Source organism: Rhinichthys klamathensis, unplaced genomic scaffold (genome assembly GCF_029890125.1).
Source record: "Rhinichthys klamathensis goyatoka isolate OS25496 unplaced genomic scaffold, OSU_Roscu_1.1 h1tg000027l_1, whole genome shotgun sequence".
Classification (NCBI taxonomy): domain Eukaryota; kingdom Metazoa; phylum Chordata; class Actinopteri; order Cypriniformes; family Leuciscidae; genus Rhinichthys; species Rhinichthys klamathensis.
Genome location: NW_026606577.1, coordinates 1054965 through 1069848, shown reverse-complemented (window position 1 = coordinate 1069848; position 14884 = coordinate 1054965).

The following is a 14884-nucleotide window of genomic DNA, read 5'->3' as shown; positions in this document are numbered from 1 at the left end:
TTTGCGACAATATGGTTCCGGGAAACGGTCGTGACTAGCTAATCGATTTCTTCAATGATGCATCGAACTACGGTAGTGAAGCATCGAGTTACGTCGTCGTTGTACGGAAAACGCACCCCTACTGAATACTTCACTGAATGAACTCATCAATCTAAAGCAGCTACTGAATCAACATAATTATGACAAATTGCATGTCAATGCATCATAATAAAGCTATTAGGCTGCTCTTACTGGCTGGGCCAGAAAGAAAGCAAAATATATATTCTCTCTTGAGTCTTTATGCCTCATAGTCCAGTCTTTGTTCCTGGTTATTCTAATTTTTATAACCATCATTGTACATTAGAAAACAGACTAATCAATATTCTCATCTGAATCTGCACCACCATTACCCTGACATGGTTGGGCAACCACAACAGAGACAGACTGTGATGAATCGACAGTTGGTTATTGTGTTAACTGACCATCTAACAGACAGACCACTAGTGTTACCCTCTAAATAAATAAGGGGGGGGGGGGGGTATAAAGTATAAACCCTCCATTGAATAGGCTAGTTGTTGCTGAAACCTTGTGTGTTTATGCACACAGAAACATTCACAATGTCTTGTTTTCTGCCAAATATTCCAAAGTGTAGACCATACATTTAAGTGACCTATTTGTTTGTCTTGTACAAAGTTTGATAAAGTTAAGTGTTTTGGTGTAATAATGACAAACCCACTCTCAATGGGAAAGGATCTCAGCAACAATCTCTATGATAGCTCTGGTTGCATCAGCTCAAGTCTGTTTACCTGTTACGCCTGCCTGTTTGCCTAACACCTTTGATTGTTAGGCTTCAACAGCATGTTTAATGAGACTACAGATGACAAATGTCAGAGACAAGTGCAAACAGACTCTCAAGAGAGTAACACATTTTGTGTTGATTGGTCACAAGTGTTCACAGAATTATTGCATCATAAGTCAAGCACAGAGACACCAGAGACCACGCTGAACTAAATTTTACACTTAAATTAGCATCGAAGGAGGAGACATCATTACAGATACCAACATTTGTAATAGGTGCTAAAAGCCTCTCTAGAGCATAACACTGTCATATAAATAACGTGGTAAAAAAAAAAGTGTTAATTGATCACAAAAGAGAGTCATGTCAAAAGTGTGGAGAACACTGAAGCTTGTTGAACTTTGACTCTTTCCTTTAAACACGTACCTTCATGATGGAGTAATTTGACAGTATTACTCCTTATCTTCTTAGGGATGATGAATCTGTTGATTACCTATATCAACCTACTTTTCTGCTTAGGGCTCTCAAACACACAGCATTCACATAGGGTTCACACACCTACTGACCAATCATTTGCAGTGATTTGTCTAACACTTTTTTAGTTCTAGATTTAGAATGACATGAGTGTATGTAAATTTAACGGAATTTTTAGTTCCAAATCTATATGATGAAATATTTTACAGCTGAAATGATTCAATATTTTAGAGCATACCTAGAAGCATGTATATTTACTATGAACCATTTTAATATTTTATTAATTTCCATGACTTTTCCAATTATTTAAATGACTAAATAATGATTTCACAGATCAAAAAGAGTCAAATCAATATGATTTAATATTTTTACAGCTGAGCATATGAAGAAGCATGCATATCATAACTATAAAAATGTATTACTTTTACAGGCCTGGAAAGCAGAATATTAAAACAATAGGCCTACATCCAGGTAACTGTGGGAACCCTAGCATTAAAGTTGAATGGTGTAATTTTTCTGACGGTATATATAGAATATAAATTAGCCATTCATGGGTAAACACTGTGCCCTGCATGATGCTCTCAAAACACTGCTTTTTGGCATGTCAACTTCTAAATCAACCAATGGCGTGAGTCTGACAGTAGCCGTGTTTAGCAACAATTTAGGAACTATCATTATTTTTGCAATATCATTTTAGTCACCAGTTGCACAGAAATTACACACTTCACCATATAGTACTTAAAGTGATAGTTCACCCAAAAATGAACATTCATAAGAATTTCTTTCTTCTGTGGTGAACAAAATTAGATATGTTTAATTATTAACGTTTATCCTATAGATAAAAACCATGGGATAGTTTTTAAAATGTATTTTTGTTGTTGTTCTTTTCTTTTTTTTTTCTTTTTTTTGGGGGGGTGAACTAGCCTATCCCTTCAACTTTTTTAATTGTCCTTACTTGATTCTTTGGTTTACACAATGGTTTAGATCCCTCTCTGTGTGCTGTTCTTCGAGACCACGGTCATGTATGGTGAAGCTCATTAAGGCCTGTTACTGGAGCCCTAAAAGAGGAAAGAAGAATCATTAAGCAAGGGGTTCCTTAACAAAAGCCTTGTTGCATATCCACCTTTTACCTGACGAGCCTACTGCGTTTTGAACTATGGGAGGCACTTCCAGTTTGGGGAACTTCCGCACAAAAAGACTGAAACTAATCATTTCAAATTATATGGTTGCTCTACAATCAATCCTTTTCTGTCAGATTGATTCCCTTTCATTCCCTTTTACCCCTACATGGGCAGGTATCCATAAACATTCTACTCTTACTCATGTTTGATTAATTCTATATAAATTCTGTAAAATTTCACATAAATGTATCCTGTCATGAATCTGATTTCCCACTATTTAAACTGTGCAAATATGAGTCTGAACATACTACTACATTTAATGGATGAATTTCTTCCACCCACTGCATAGCCAATAGAATTGCCAGAATTTCTGTTGTGAATACACTACAGATACGAGATTTGATAATCTCTTGCTATATTTAAAAGGGGGAATAAATATAGCTGCTGCTGTAAAACCAGAATCTGGATTTTTTGACCCATAAGTATAGATTTGAACGCTATTAAAATAATTTTGTTTCAAATATTGATCCACCATTATTTCTTTTGGCATACATCTTTCCTTTTCATTTATTTTAACGTGCAACTTGAGATCTACCATTGGCATTTGGAACAGCCAAGGGGGGTATTATTATTATTACTAGCGTTGAGCTTATTTTTATTTCATCAATTCCTAACTTCTTGGAATCTGTATCAGCATTCCATCCAAAACTACTATAATTTACATATTCATGTTCCCAACATTTTTGTAATACTTCTTTGACTGGATGGGTTCCAACATGCCCCCTTATAGAACACCAGTTATGCCATCTTTAACTTAAGTCTCCGAAGGTCTAAAGGCAACTCCGCCATTTCCACCTGCATCGCTGAGACTGGCGATGTTCTAAAAGCCCCACTTCCTATAGTGCTTGAGACTGAATTTAATTTTCTTTAACAGAGATACTGATGCTGAACTACTAAACTGCCGAAATCTATCATTGGTTTTAGGATGCCAATGCCATCTAGTGGAGGAGAGTGATTAACATCAATCAGATTTTATGCTCAATGTTTGCGGAAATATTTGTGGCTTTTGAGAATATCGATTATCGAATCGACCACATTTTTAACAACGAAGTTAATCCAATAATAGATTTTTTTTTCTTTTTTTTTTCTCTTCCTGGGTTTTTTTTTTTTCCTGGGGGAAAACGGGGTTTGCTTAGGTAACATTATGCTCGAGGAGAGTCGCGAGAGTTCCACGTTATGCCAGACTAAACGGCACACAATGTGTATTAAATGATTCTGTCAACTTAAAAGTTTTACAATTAAGAAAATTAATTGTAGCCTACCTTTGACAAAAACCCTCAAGTAAACCTCAGGAGCACTGTCACACCGTGGAGTTCGCGACACCTTTATGACAAGACATAGGCCCTGTCCCAAATGGCGCACTTCATGCGGACTTTCGGTCTTGTGGACTTAAATTGCGCGTGCTCGCCGAGTCTACGAGTCCGTAGGCCGTCCCATTTAGCATTTTAACGCTCTGAAGTGTGCTCAGCAGCGCCCCCTTTGTACCCTTGAAGCGGTCTTCCGCGAAGCCCACATAGATGCAGGCTCCACGCACATTAACTACCCAGGAATCCTTGCGAAAGGCCAATCAGACAACGGATGGGAGGAGATTTCGCTCACTGACAATTGTTAACATGGCTGAGAAGAAAATATTATAATTTAAGTTTAATTATCATTACAGTTTTTATGACAAGTTTATACAAACATTATGATCATCGGCCAGTGGTTGATGTCTCAAACATAGGCTAATAATAGCGAGCTGAATAATACGAACACATTATGCTTCATTAAATAAATAGAACAGAATGTCAGGGCTTTACTGAGTCATATGTAAACACAACAACAATAGGGAGCATATTTCCCCGAACCTGTAGCTCCTGTCCATAACAACAATCAGACCGTCTTCCTGTTTCCGTCGTGACGATCGAGTCTGTCCCAAAAATACCTCTCAATGCGCCCTCGCGGACTCGCGCTAAGGGCCCTATACATAGTTCCCACAGGCCAGTTACTGTCACGTGACCTCCCCGGAGACGCCATCTTTGAGGGCATAAGCTGCTATGTTTACAAAGGTTTACAAGCAAATTTCGAATATTTCTTTCGGTTTATAATGTTACGAAAATCATGAAGAGACAAAGTGGCAGGGATTATAAAGAGACTATTAACACAAGACAGAGAGAGGTACAATGTGAAAATTTCAGTCATAAATGGTTTGGAGGAAGCACCGAGCACTGATTATGCAGCTTTGCCTCATACAGTATTATCATGTGTAACGTTACCATTATGTGGTATTTTATACACATGTGAGGAATTCCAAGCCTGGAAATCACTGGAGGCGTACAATCAGTTTGTCGAGGGTTGGGTTGGTGACGTTTGCTCAAGTGCAATCAATGGAAAAGTAGTCATCATAGCGAATGTATGTAGCGTGATGCTAGACTATCTGTCTAATAAAAAGCCATAGCCTTCACAACTTAATTCCTGTTCCCCTTATAACAGTCATCGGTGCTTTCTGTAATATGCATGTACTTATTTATTTTGTACACTGAAGAATAGGGTTGGAACGGTACATAACGTTATTCGTATTGAACCGAAACTGTATGGGCGTCACGGTTCAGTGCATGAATATACACGGTATAAAAATAAATAAAACTCGCGTGCAAATTAATTAATGTAATGCGGAACTACTTTATACGCGGGTTCTTTAGGGACATAATCTGAGATTGCAATGCTGGAGTGTGTGTGTGTAAGTCGCGCGCGCGATCGAACAGTGGAAACTGTTGTTTTTAATACCTCGTCATTTTGTTAATACAGGACATCATTCAAACTGCAAAGTGTTAACTTGTTTATTATCCTCGTCAGCCATAACCTCCGTCGTTGTTCTGACAAAAGCTTATCTTCTCACATTCATGAAGTCTAAAGACGGGTATACTGTAAAATCCAAATTTAACTGAACCTCCGGCATGATTTGAACATCCATTGACCCAGCAGGAGATGACCATTTTCAATTTTTATCGCGAAATTAACTCGTTTCAGCTTCTTCTTCTAATATTCTGCCCGAAACATGCCCACAGAAATGGCGCCGGGTCGGCAAATGCCCGTATGTTGTGACGTCATGTGGGAACTATGTATAGGTCTGCACTACATGACGTCACCGAAGTGTGGACTCTGAGGAAGTCCACAAGTCCGGAGTGTGCCATTTGGGACAGGACCATTGGCCCTGTCCCAAATGGCGCACTTCATGCGGACTTTCGGTCTCGTGGACTTAAATTAGATGCAGGCTCCACGCACTTTAACTACCCAGGAATCCTTGCGAAAGGCCAATCAGACAACGGATGGGAAGAGATTTCGCTCACAGACAATTGTTAACATGGCTGAGAAGAAAATATTTAAGTGTAATTATCATTACGGTTTTTATGACAAGATTATACAAACATTATGATCATCGACCAGTGGTTGATAGGCTAATAATAGTGAGCTGAATAATACGATCGCATTATGCTTCATTAAATAAATAGAACAGAATGTCAGGGCTTTACTGAGTCATTTGTAAACACAACAACAATAGGCAGCATATTTCCCCAAACCTGTAGCTCCTGTCCATAACAACAATCAGACCGTCTTCCTGTTTCCGGTGTGACGATTGAGTCTGTCCAAAAAATACCTCTCAATGCGCCCTCGCGTCACCAAAGTGTGGACTCTGAGGAAGTCCACAAGTCCGGAGTGTGCCATTTGGGACAGGACCATAGTTTAACGGTCGGTCGGTCGGTCATTCAGTCAGCCTGAGGGTTTCATAAAAAAAATCCATATAAATGTCCAATATTCACTACTTATTTAACATAAATACAAGTTTATAAATATACATACAAATGAGTTTTGGCTGAATAAACTGTTTTTAAAGAACTGTAGCCTACCTGAAATGGGAGATTAAATAAACCAAACGCTGCTCTCGCCCTTGAGAAAGGCCCGTTTAAGTTACAACAAGGACGATAACTGTAAAGATAAAGTTCTAAAAATCGTTCTCAATATTAAAGTACAGCGGAGTTTAACTTTACATCACATCTGTAACGATAATGCCACAGAGAAACAATATCGTTGGAATCACTTTCAGAATTGTATCCAGGCCAGCAAATGAACAATAAAAACATTGGCAGCCAATCATAATCCATCCTGCTGTAAGAGCTCGAGCATTTAAAGTGACAGACAAGCAAGTGCTTAGAATAAACAAATCTCTGCTGGTGTTGGGGTTTATAGTTATCTTAATAGTTGTTCTTGGTGTGTATGGGCCTTAAACCTTAGAGCTCCCCATAAAGGCAGACTGGTGCACTAATTGATTTTAGCAGTAAGCAATTTCTGAAAAACGCTGCTGATATTTAAAATCACCAAAACAAAGTTTACCCAAAAGGATCACAAATTCCGATCCACTTTCAACATAATTTCTCAGAATTCACTTACTGCATTTTCAAAGTTTTATATGTAAAGAAACTAATAGTAGGCTACTACTTTTGATATAAAAATGACACTCCTGTCATATCACTTGCATATATATATTTTGTTCTACATATGGTAGGTCTCCTCTCATTGGGCAAGTTGAGATCACATGACCAGTTAAACACTGGTAACCTTGGAATAAATTAATCAGGAGTGACAAATACGCAGGAGTACAAGATCATGTGACTTAAATCTGGTTATTCAGGCCACATGCATAGCCTAGCCTACATTGTACTCTCACTTGAAGATTCAGGTCTGTCAAATCCATGTCTTTTGAGTTATCTTTTTCCTTACAGACTTTTTTCTTGATCTGTCAGAGTGAGTTGTCACTCCACAAAACATAATAAAATCATATAAAAATGCAAAGTATGACAACTATAATCTCCGTGTTTAGTGAGGACCTACGTGATAATTTTGATCCGCCCCTTTTCATAGTTTAAAAAAAGTTTCAACCTCACCGGAATTTAGCTTTCAGTTAGCAGACTCTTACAAGAAATTCTCTTTCAAGAAATTGTGTCAAGTTGTCTATTTTTGTGTGAAATTATCTGAAACTTCGTACTGAGTCAGTATGTCAAAAGGTAAGCTTTTAAAAAAATGTTTGTGGTGTTTTAATTTTAAATAGTTTAGGCTCAATAGTGAGGAATCATTTCATTTCAGAGACTCACTGACTTAATGAAGATAAAGTTGCAATTAGAGCTCAGCTGTAGTGTGTGGTGCTTACAATGCCATGTCTTAGGTCTGTTTCCAAGGGAACACACATTGATGTAAATGTATACTTTGAATTCACTATGGATTGATTTGTAAAACATTGTGTGCCTATTTGAAAAGCTTTGAGAAGCTCTTAAAAGAGCATAATAATATTTTGTTAACATTAAGTTGGCAAAAACTAAAAATGAATATTTCTATACAGCATTTATTTACCTTCATGTTAATTTGAACATTTAGGCTACTCATACATTTTTTAAATCAAAAGTCAGCATATAGTGAATGCACTTTGAACTGCTTTTACATTTATTCTTTTAGCAGATGCTCAATTCAAAGTATAGCTTACAAATGAGGTGCGATTACTTAAAGGGGTCATCGGATGCCCATACAAGTTGGTATGATTCTTTAGGGTCTCCATGTAAAGTTTGTAACATACCGGTACTTTGGTTAAAATTCCGCAATGGTTGTGTAAAACAACACCCTTTTTACCTGCTCAAAAACAACTCTGTTCACAGCGACCCATTTCGGTGCATGTCTCTTTAAATGATAATGGGCAACTGCTTGCCCCATCCCTCTCTTTCATGGGGTGTGTTAACACAAGACACATAAAGTCCTGCCTTGGCAACCTGCCTTGGCGGACAGTATACAAATGGCTGAGGGCGGAAATATGCTAACACAGGACAGTCCGTCAGCGGCCGTGGGCGGAGCATGATCAATATGACATCATCATATTGCTCAGAAAATCCAAACGGCTCGATTATTGAGAGTGTTTAGACTTTTGAGGATTTAAAAAAAAAGGAGTGAATGGATTTTCTTCATTGTATGGTGGTTGTGTCCACACACTGCAAAGACACATTTATATGCAAACACCATATAAAAGTGAATTTTGCATCCGATGACCCCTTTAACAGACTCTAATATGATTAATAAATGCTGTAAAAACACACTGCTCATTAGTTCATGTTAGGTGATGCTGCATTAACTAATGTTAACAAATGACACCTTATTGCAGTCTTTTTTAGAAGTCTTTCCAATCATTTAAATTTAGGATTTCAAAACTGCTTTTGTGGACTTCGTTACAGGACATGACCACACTGATCAGTTCTGTGGAGACATACATTTTTTTCTGATAGGGGCAAACCGATGGTGTAAGTGTCTGGTGGGAAATAAAATTCTTGTGTAACACCTGCTTTGCAAAATTGGTAATAAACCAGATCACTGGGCCGATCAGAAGACACAGGAGTCGAAGGAGACAAAGGTACACACACATAAACTTTTCCAAGCACACCTTTATGTAATTAGGAAAAGTAAATGATGAATGGAATTTGGTAAACAAACAAACAATAAAACAACTGAATAAGGGTTTGACTTTGAATATAAATTCTCCTTAGAGAAAGCAAGTAAACACAATTCAATTTCGTATTAAATTCAATTACCAATTAAAACAATTCCCCAAAGTAAATCCAACCGTATCAACCAAAGATGAGTAGGCTATCCAAATTTAACCCTTCAATTTCCCTTCTCTTTTAGTTAATTTGGGTTTAGTTCTGAGTTTGCTTATTATTTAAAATTTTCCTCACTGGCTTTTGACTCAATTTAGTTCACCTAATTGACTAGTATCTTTAATTATATTCTTAGGTTTTGAATATACACCTTTAGTTTTGTTAGAAATTTTCCTTTTTTCAACCAAAATATCAATTACAGTTCACCAACGAAATGTAAATTAACCCAATGAATGTACAAAACCTTTCTTCACCACATTAATAATGAAAGAAAAAGAAAAGAAAAATATTCAGAACAGGTAAATATCTTATCAGATCAAATAATTACTTTCAGTTCACAGATTTTAGTTCAAACAATAACAAAAAATAACGTCTCGCTTTCCTTCTTGCTCTTAGAACTGTCCCAGTCCAAAGAGAACCAAATACCTCAATCCTTTAGTTCAACAGAGAACAAAATCCTCCAGATGAAGGAACTGTGGGAACGACGCGAATCCAAAAGGAAAGTGAGAAGCAGATCCAAGTTCGGTTTGTTTACGGGTGGCTCGCCATCTTCTTCCTTAACTCGTCATGCAACTCGATGCATCCGCACCAAAGAACGAAGTCCACAGTATAGAACAAATACATGCAAAAACTGGCCTGCACACAACAGGGCAATATCCTTAGTGATTTCACTTTACATTAGCATCATTTAGCACATTTCTAAACAACAATATACATTGTAATCACACTCCACACATAGTGAAAAATACAGTTTCTTTTCTGTTTAGACTCACATTAGTATTGTACATGAACACAGTTAACCACATTAATCAGAATAAACATTTAACTCACCGATTCCTCTATTAATTAACTGTTCTTGAATGTGCTTATCTTCCAGGTTTCATCGAATAAACCACGATGAGCTGCTTCATTAGCGTTAGCTTAATCTCCAACATCAGCTTCAACCGGACTACACGCACGGTAAGTATCCAAACAAAGTTTCTCAATCGATGTAATTATAACATAAACTTATTCTCAAATGAAAACTTTAAGACTTCTTGTAAATATTTCACAATTAATCTTCTAAAACACTTTCTCCTCTCTGTGTTCTATTTCTGTCTCTTTTCTCTAGATCTGCGACTCTGTATTCCGATCTGCGTTGCTCACAGGAGGCGGAGTTAAAGCTGCGGCCTATTTCCCTGATTGGAGGCCTACCGTCTGCAGTGCTATTCCCAATTCTCATTGGTTGAGATTTGCTGCAATAATTTAAATATCACTATATGAATAATAAAATGTATAATTTAAATATTATAATAAACTATTACACTGTCATGAAGTTTTATTCTATTTACTGTTCAGTCACATACACATTTAGTTAAATATGTAATTATAATGATTTAATGGTTAAATATTTTGGACAAATTAACTTGAGCAAAGACTGCAAATATGCTAATTTGAGTCTGGGTTACACCCTCCCCTCTTAGAACTATGCAAGTCCCTTTGCATCTCACCAATGGGTGCATTCCCCCGAGTTAGGAGATGTCCTATTTGAGAGGAATCTTGCAGGGACTCTGAGAGAGCAACATTCAGACCTTGAAGGAGGGATTGAACTATAGTCACAAGGGGATTTCCCAGTTCAGGGTAAGTCAGAATTTTGGGTCTCTCTCTATGTCGGGCAGACCTTCTCAGTTCAATCTCATCCTTCTCCGCATCATTTGCTGCTTCTTCATCAGTTAGCTTTTTTCCAGTCGAACTGGATTCCAGGATGGATGATTCTCCATTATGATTCGGATCCTGTAGCTCCAAGCTAGGTGAATGACTCATATCAGCATCCTTTTCTCTTTCAGGTTGGACCTCAGGATTTCCAGGTAAGTCAGCTTTAGGATTCACAGGTTCACTCACAGGTAATTCATCAATGACCTGAAATTCCCTTTCAGGTAGTTCACTTTGAACTCCTTGGTTGATCTCCAAGCTTGCTTCAAGTGATGGAATTACAGCACCTTCCTTGTTTGGGTGAGTCACTCCAGAAGTGTGAACCACAAAAGACTCATTCACAATATCAAGTTGAGGCATTGAACAATATTCTTCCTCTTCCTCAGAATTTAAGTTTTCCTCTGTTTCCTCAGAATTTCTGCAAGCTGTCTTACTGCGAGTCTTGCGCTTGGGAACTGAACTCTGGGACTCACATTCCCGCATTTCAGATGACAGAGTTCCACAAGGAAGTAACAAATCCCGATGTAATGTCCGGATGGGTCCTGTTTGTGTCTCAGGGCATACTTTATACACTGGCAAATCACCATGTTGGTCTATGACTACATAGACTACTCCTTCCCATTTGTCAGCGAGTTTGCTCTTTCCCCTGAGTCGGACACTCCTGACCAAAACTCGGTCTCCCTTGTGCAATGTTGATGCTCTCACAGATTTGTCATAGCGAGTCTTGTTCCTTTCAGCCATTTTCTGGGAATTTTCACTCGCAATACGGAAACTCTCTTCAAGATGTGACTTGAGATTCTTTACATACTGTGAATGCGTTACTTCTCCTTTACTCTTCAAGGGTAACCCGAAAGCCAGATCTACAGGAAGTCTAGGTTGCCGTCCGAACATCAACTCGTAAGGACTGAACCCTGTGGTCTCATTGCGAGTACAATTGTAAGCATGAACAAGGGGTTTTACATACTCTTTCCAGTAGCTTTTCTTCTTGTTCTCCAGAGTTCCAAGCATACTTAGCAATGTCCTATTGAACCTCTCAACTGGGTTTCCTCTCGGGTGGTATGGTGTTGTCCTGACCTTTCGCACTCCAGCTATTTCACACAACTCTTTGATTAGATGTGATTCAAAGTCAGGGCCTTGGTCACTGTGAAGGCGCTCGGGATATCCATAATGGCAAATGAACTGCTCCCATAAACACTTCGCAACAGTTTTGGCCTTTTGGTTAGGAGTGGGAATAGCTAGGGCATATTTGGTAAAATGGTCAGTAATTACCAACACATCCTTGGTGTTGCTATGATCAGGCTCTAGACTTAGAAAATCCATGCACACTAGTTGCAAAGGACGAGTGGTGGAGATATTTACAAGAGGTGCAGTTTTTCCAGGTAAGGCTTTCCTTCGTATGCACCGACCACATGTCCTAACTTTGTGCTCAACGTCTGAAGCCATCTTGGGCCAATAGAACCTATTTCGAACTAGGTCTAGGGTACGATCTATACCCATATGCCCAAGATCATCATGCAGAGATTTAAGAACATCTAGATGGAACTTTTCAGGCAAGACGAGCTGGTGCATTATTTTCCCAGCGACGTTTCTTCTTCTGTATAAGATTCCATCCTGTAATTCGAGACGGTCTTTCTCCCTGAGGAGGTAAGGCAATCTGGGAAGAGCATTCCTTACGGTACTCGAAGGGGATTCTCCAGTTTGAAGTTGTGCAATAACCTCTCGGATGCAAGGATCGGCTAACTGAGCACTTTGAAATTCAGACAGGGTAAGATGAGGAATGAGTGGTAGTCCTCCACAGTTATCCTCTTGCGCATAAGCATCAGGTACAGCGGTTTCCTGCATTGCCAAAGAACTGACGAATGCAGCAGGGAACTCATTCGGACACTCTGGCCATTGGATAAGACGACTTTCACAGATGGCTTTTACCACATCATCACTAAGTTCATGCTCACTAGAGTTACTGGTAAGCTGTTCAGTGAAATTACGAATGCGGTTTTGTTCCTTCAGAGAAACCTCATCAGTCGGAAGTTTCTCGTTGGGTCGACGAGACAACCCATCGGCATCCATATTCTGCTTTCCGGATCTATACTGCAGTGTGAAATCGTAAGTCGAAAGTGCAGCCAACCACCTATACCCAGTTGCATCAAGTTTAGCAGTAGAGAGAATATAGGTGAGAGGGTTGCTGTCTGTCACCACTGTGAAAGTGCCTCCATAAAGGTAATCGTGGAACTTTTCTACCACTGCCCACTTAAGTGCCAGGAATTCTAATTTATGGGCAGGGTACTTGGACTCACTACTCGAAAGCCCCCGGCTCGCATAGGCAACTACTCTAACCTGCCCATCCTGCTCCTGATACAAAGCAGCTCCCAGGCCTGACGTGCTTGCATCAGTATGCAGGATGTATGGTAACCTGGGGTTTGCAAAGGCCAGTACCGGTGCAGATGTGAGCTCTTCGATGATTAATTCAAATGCATCCTGACAAGCGGTTGTCCACCTGCCATTAAAGAGATCTTTAGGGTTCCGGTATTGGGCATTACTCACTGACTTGAAATTCCGTCGAGTAGGAGGGTACCCTGAAGTTAACTCATTTAGAGGCTTCATTTTCCTGGAGAAGTCTTTGATAAAACGTCTGTAATACCCCACAAATCCAAGAAAAGAACGAAGCTCTTTCAAATTCTTAGGAACCGGCCAGGTTTTAACAGCTGCTACTTTGTCGGGATCAGTTTTCACTCCTTGGTCTGACACTATATGGCCGAGGTATTTAACCGAAGTTTGTGCAAAAACACATTTCTCTGGAGCAAGCTTGAGACCATACTCTTTAAGTCTATTTAGAACTCTAGTCAGCCGTTCCTCATGTTCTTCCAAATCCTTGGAGAAGATGATTAAGTCATCTATGAACACCAGAACCTCACGAAGGTTTATGTCTGCCATACACTTCTCCATGATACGCTGGAAGGTGCTTGGGGCATTAGTGACTCCTTGTGGCATACGATTAAACTCATAAAACCCTAGTGGACACACGAAAGCTGTTTTTGCCTTGTCAGATTCTTCAACTTCAATCTGATAATAACCAGATTTTAGGTCAAGTACTGAGAACCACTTAGACCCCGTTAAGGCCATGAACGTGTCTTCCAGTTTGGGGAGCGCATACGCGTCCTTGATGGTTTTTTGATTTAATTTCCGGTAGTCTATGCATAGTCGAATGTCGCCACTTTTCTTTCTGACTACAACAATGGGAGACGAGTAAGGAGATTGAGATTCTCGTATGATTCCCACATTAAATAATTCCTGAAGGTGTTTCTTCACGGCTTCGAGATCCTCCGGATGTATGGGCCTCGCCCGATGTTTGAAAGGCGTTTCATCAACAAGATTGATCCGATGCTTGACCTTATCGGTGCACCCAAAATCTTGGGGATGCAAAGAAAATACTTCAGGCATCTCCTGTAACCGCTTTGTAAATCTGGTTTTCCATTCTGGCGGAATGGGTGAATCACCAAAATTTAACTCGAGAACAGATTCTGGAGTGGCCTCTTGTACATTCCCATGGTCTGGCTGTTCAGAGCACACAGACTGGACCGCCTTCAATTCAGCCACCACACATCTAGGAGGAATTGTGATGTCGTGTGTGGTAGGATTTGCAACTACAATGGGCACGTGACAATGTCTGTTGTCTCCAAGTGTGACCATACATGTCTTGACGATCAGACCACAAGGTAAGGGAGAACAAGACGGATGTTCAACAATTGCCCACTTGTCTAAATGTGAACTAGCAACAGAGGCTGCTCCACAGAGAACTGCACTTTGGCTGGCTGGAATCACCTGTGATTGGTTCTCAGATAGCCGCACTAATCCAACATTTCCTTCAACATTCTGCGTCCGGCGCAACTCCAAAATCTTAAGCACTTGCTTGTATCCATAAGTGGGAGAAAAGTATCGAGTCTCTTGCTGTGAAAAGTTCTTATACAGGTTGTCCAGAGTGTTCGTGCCAATCAACACTGAAGGCTGAGAAGTGGAGGGAAGATCAGGGACAATCAGGGCTAAAGTAAATACCTCTGTGTCAACTCCCACAAAGTCCTTTGGGAAAGTGATGG